This window comes from Meleagris gallopavo, chromosome Z (assembly GCF_000146605.3).
Source record: "Meleagris gallopavo isolate NT-WF06-2002-E0010 breed Aviagen turkey brand Nicholas breeding stock chromosome Z, Turkey_5.1, whole genome shotgun sequence".
In the NCBI taxonomy this organism is placed as follows: Eukaryota; Metazoa; Chordata; class Aves; order Galliformes; family Phasianidae; genus Meleagris; species Meleagris gallopavo.
In genome coordinates, this window is record NC_015041.2 from 6,865,790 (window position 1) to 6,870,954 (window position 5,165).

Genomic DNA, 5,165 nt, shown 5'->3' on the forward strand with positions numbered 1-5,165 from the left:
TATCTCCTAATTTAAGCCCTTAAAAATTAACATGGGAAAAAAAAAAGAATGGAAGTGACACCTATCTGACCTCTCTGAAAACGTTTCTGATTAAGCCCTTTCACAAGTACCTCCTGAGCAATGAATAGGCATCACCTCCTGTTGTTAGATTCTGAGAGCAGTACCAAACGCTTATTTGGGCTTTCTTCTTCTTTTCTTGTGCCTTTCCTTGCCCATCCTCACCACAATGAAGTGCAGAAGCAAGGGAAAGCACACACAGGAGATCTCTTGAGAAAAGATGTGGCTGCATTTCTGCTTTCCTTGTATGCAGCATGGACAAATCCCTGGTGTACGTGCTTCAGAGCCTTTAGATAAGCTATGAAGGCATTGCAACACTCAGAAACTTATTTTAAGTGGAGGCCACATCATGGGTTGCAACTGTGGGGTGACCAGCAGTGCACAGTGGGCAATTTTCACTTGACTTCAAGTCAAAAAGGGTGCATATGGTTTGTGCAGCAGGAGCTATCAGAAGGCCAGCTCTGCCTGCATCACACAGCATTCCTAGGAATGAGCTGTACCCAAGGTGAGTGACTGAGTTATAGCAGCAATTGCAGAGTGATTAAGAACCTCTCAGACACCTTGGAAAAGTTGGCTTATAGAAAATAAGGGTATCAGACCTCCACAAACAGACCTCAGAGCTCCAACCTAGCTTGCTGTAAGATGCTGAGATGCAGAGACTGGTGGCCAATCTGTTTGTGGTTTCTTGCAATCAAACAAAAAACAGGCAACCTCCACAAACAGTCTAGATAAGCCTACTTTATTTTACATTTGCACCAGGTGAGGGAAATCTGTTCATCACAAGGTCAGTCCCTCACCGCTGATGGGCAAAAAGTAAGACACCAAACCACCACTCAATATAGATGGAACACAACTTTAATTATGTAACTCTGCAGCTGCAAGCTATACACAAAGCAAGTGCTCAAGTGAAGAAAGAGATTGAAATTCTACAGAAGAGTAACTGATACACAATTATCTTAATCCTTAAAATACAAAAATGCTGCCAAAGACCTCAAACAGAGGCAGCACAAATATCCCCATAATAAAATTCAGAAGTCTCCCTCATTAAGGGAGTCACAAGAATCACTCACAATACGAATGTAACCTTTGTGAATAGACTAAATCTGGTCACGTCTCTGGGCACTCTTCCAAAGTATTTTTAAATGGATCTATGTGGAAAATGAACAATTGAGACTATGAACAAACATCTATTTACTATTCTTTGGTAATTTACTCACCTTGGACTAACACCAGTAGCACTGATGAAGGGACAATACAATGGACTCAGTGATTTACAACAGTCCCAGAAAACACCTTGGGAGAACAGTAGCACTTCTCCTTGGCTGAGCTGACAGTACAACAGGGAAGGCTGGAGGAATGACCAGGAACAAGGTGTCTGTGAAGAGAGTGGGCATCACCAACAATGCTATGCTCAAGCATTGTAGCTTCAGTTTCCATGGGAATGTCTGTTACTTAACACTTGATTGTTGTTTAGGGCTTGTTTCCCAGTACTGCAAACTGGGCATTACTGAACATAAAATTCAATAGTTTGATTGCATGTGATTATAAATATGAAAAATGTAGTCTACTTAAAAGAGGCAAGAAGTAAAATGAACAGCTTCCTACAATCAATAGCAGCACGAGATCCCATATTCCTGAAAAGTTGAATAGCAGGAAGAGAGGACTGAAGGTCTGCTACAATTAGTTACCTTCCATCCTTGCTGCCTAATGCCAGATAAACCAGCCTGTTTCCCCCCCTCAGGAACACACTATTACATTGTGTAATCCCATCAGCAAAAGATGTAAGTCAGGGTCTCACTACTTGGCATTATTGATGGAGATGCTGCGCACAAAGACAAGAGGGACTGTAAGGACGCAATCAGACTGTGGTAAGTAGCTCTGATAAATCTGGCAGGAACTCTTGCAGAAACTAGAGTCACTCTACCATGGCAGCTGTAATCTCCAGCAGAGATAGAAGAAAAGAGCATGTCCCAGTCTTGCCTTTTCTCCTCAGCTTCAACTGCTCATTTGGCACCAAAGCAGTGAGGCCAAGGCATGCACTCTGCTCCAGCATTCATTCCAGCAGAAGATGGTAACAAGGCAAGAGTTCCTGGTGCCTGCTGGAAGGCCAGGAGTAGCACTCTGGAGCCCTGCATTTTAGCCTAGTATTAGATAAGATCACCATACCTAAGTGCATACACTTCACAGCTGGACCCAAAAGGCACTGGATCTGTTCTCCCCACCCACAGTCTCAAGTAAAATCCAAGGGAGTTCAAACAGAGAAGGCAGTAGGGGAGTCTGGGGAAAGACTGAACACCTCCTGCTGCAAGCTAGATGACAGCGGATACTAACGCAACATGAGCTAACAGCAAGTTACCTTGCTATGTGTAAGCTTTTAGCCTGCGTTAGACAAGTCTGAGACACGCTCTTTAACCTTAGAGGAAAAAATAGTTTCTTTATTCCATTAGCTTATGAGAGCAGATAGCTAACAACCCTAGCAACCAGAACAGATATAAAATGGAAAAAAAATTCTATAACCTGGGACAAAAACCTGGGCTTTAGACTGTCTGAAAATAACCCATGAGCTACCACAGCAGCATACTTGGGAACCTTGGCTTGCTTGGAAAATAGTTTAGTTCATTTTTTCTTGTCATTAAAACTCGTATCCCTAGCCCCCATTTCCTTTCATCACCACTGCAGGCCCCTCAATGTAATGTTATTCTACAACAGCCACACTGCAGAACAGCCTGTTCAAACTCCAGCTGTGCAAGCTGATACCTGGATCAAATACAGGAACAGAAGATCATGTTTTTGCTCCTGGCACTGCTGAAAACTACAATTAAAATGTAAATGCACTTTTGAGAACTCCTGTGCTTCTGCAGTTTGGGCTTGATGGGTAATACCCCTGGGGAGTCTATCCCTGGGCTCCAATGAGTACAGCTTAAAATTACTGTATTCCTTTACATATAAACAGAATCATTAGACTTGTACTTTTAAAAAATAAGATCAACCCAGGCCAGGGCCAGGCTCTGCAGATAAAGTAGCTTATCTCTTATAAATATTTTTAATATTTTTTAATTACAAGTAGTCCTCACTCCAGGTAATGTAACTGACAAAAAGTACCTGCACACACACAGCCCCCAGACTTTCACAGAAAGTGCAGGAGCAACCACTCTATTAGAAAGGAATCCTACCTCGCAGCAAAGTAGGGGAGGGGGCATGTGGCCAAGATAACCTAAATGTGGGGAGTCATTTGGAGTAAATAAAATAAAAACAGATATCAAATGCCCATCATATAAAGGATCAAGGAGATTAAAACAAACAACTGGTTCAAAGAGATGTTGGAGCTCTGCTGAAAGCCAACAGAAAACTCTGACAAAAAAATAACTTGCATTTAAACCAAAATTCAATGGCATCACACAATTTCATTCAATGTTAAAACAAAGGAAAAGAAAGTAGAAAACTGCGTAAGGATCAGCATTTGTAAAGAGTTATCATTAGCTCCAGAGACCAGCGTAATTCCCGTGAAGTCCTGAAGGAAGAGGGCCGCCTGCCACAAAGAGCTTTGTTCCAGATGAGTCGTAGCAGTGGGTGTAAACAGCATTTGGGAAGAAATTAATTTCAGAAAAATAATTCCTCCAGGTTTCATCATGATTCTGTTAAAAGAAAGCTGAGATTGTTATTGTTGCCAAACAAACAGAAAAACTTGTTTTGCAGCAGCAGAATGTAGTTTCTAGGGCCTAAAAGGGATCTCTTCTGTTAATAAATTCTGAAGTTTCAGACAGATCAACTTTAACTGGAAGATACCAGAGACTTCCTGAAGCTTTTTCAGAGGTTTGCACAAAACACTGGTGGCACATAGGGTGAAGGGTAGGGAAGACAACAAGTTCCGTTAGTTTCTAAAGTTGCACAATAAATAGAAAAGATAATGGCTTTGTCCAACTTCTCTCCATTTACTGCTTTAAAGCAAAATACAGGAAACTGAACTCAAGTGCCTGCCATAGCATTACTTCAGAAAGACACCATTTTTAAAATTGTGTACAGTTTAATTAAATCTCTTAATTTGAAAACCATTTTAAATTAGCACGTCTTAAAGGAAGACAACATTTGAGGTATTAACAACTAGAAGTCTATGCTTTTGACTATAACAAAAGATATAAAATCTATGAGTCAGTTTATAAGCAGAGTAGTCTGCCTTACATTCAAGCAACCAGCTACTCAAGACCCTTCATAAAGTGCCTGTGAAAGCAATTTTGCATCATTTCTTTGTTTTTATTATTACAGCTATATGACCATAGTTTTACTATCATGCATTTCATACAATTACCATAAAAACAACTCACTTGAGCTTTGTGGTTACAAGCTACTCACCAGCCAACCTTTCCCTGTAGTCAGCTTCAGAATTTCACTTCCTCCTAATTTCTGCTTCTGTCCATAGCAGGCACGTGGGGGCCTTTCATCCAGGAACCTCTGGGCTCTGATATCATAAAACAGTAATGAACCATGCCCTGTTCCCACTGTGATGATGTGTTCATAGAAGCTCACTGATCGAATGCCTGTCAAACAGAGAAATGACATACAGTTTGGTGAGGATGAGGGATGAGAAGCTTTGGTTCTGCAGTGCTGTTGCTTGATGTCTAATATTTTCTTTAACAAAAACTACCTACTCGTTTTTTCCACATCTTATCAGTTTACCCACTGCTGTGGAGCAGTGCAGATAAATCCCACCCGTACTACTGAAGCAGCAGCTTCAATTACACATACTATTCCCCTTCTCAGAGGCCATTTGCTGCACTGCTGGCACAAAAGTACAATGCTACACTTTCAGCAGGCAACAGCTCTACCAGGAAAGCAGAGATTGTAAGACACTTAAGTTCAAGAGAAGCCTTGTTCTGACTGCAATGAGTCTTAAGTAAATGCAGCATAGAATTGCTCAGGTTGGAAAAGACCTTAAAGATCAGCAAGTCCAACCAGCACATAACCAATCTATTCTAACTCTAATAACCCTCTGCTCAATCATGTCCCTGAGCACCACATCCAAACGGTTTTTAAATACATCTATGGATGGTGACTCAACCACCTCCCTGGGAAGCCTATTCCAGTGCTTAACAACCCTTTCTGTAAAGAAG

General features: G+C 41.3%; 1 protein-coding gene and 1 long non-coding RNA gene across 6 annotated transcripts in view; both read right to left on the bottom strand.

The window, feature by feature from the left end:
- UBAP2 (ubiquitin associated protein 2) overlaps window positions 1-5,165 on the bottom strand; it is a 583,216-nt gene that overhangs the window by 495,543 nt on the left and 82,508 nt on the right. The gene's annotated exons all lie outside the window — the stretch shown is intronic.
- On the bottom strand, window positions 781-4,611 carry LOC104914768. Its single transcript, XR_796129.3, has 2 exons — window positions 4,408-4,611; window positions 781-3,692 (listed from the first exon to the last, which is right to left on the bottom strand). It is a non-coding gene; the product is annotated as an uncharacterized LOC104914768 (long non-coding RNA).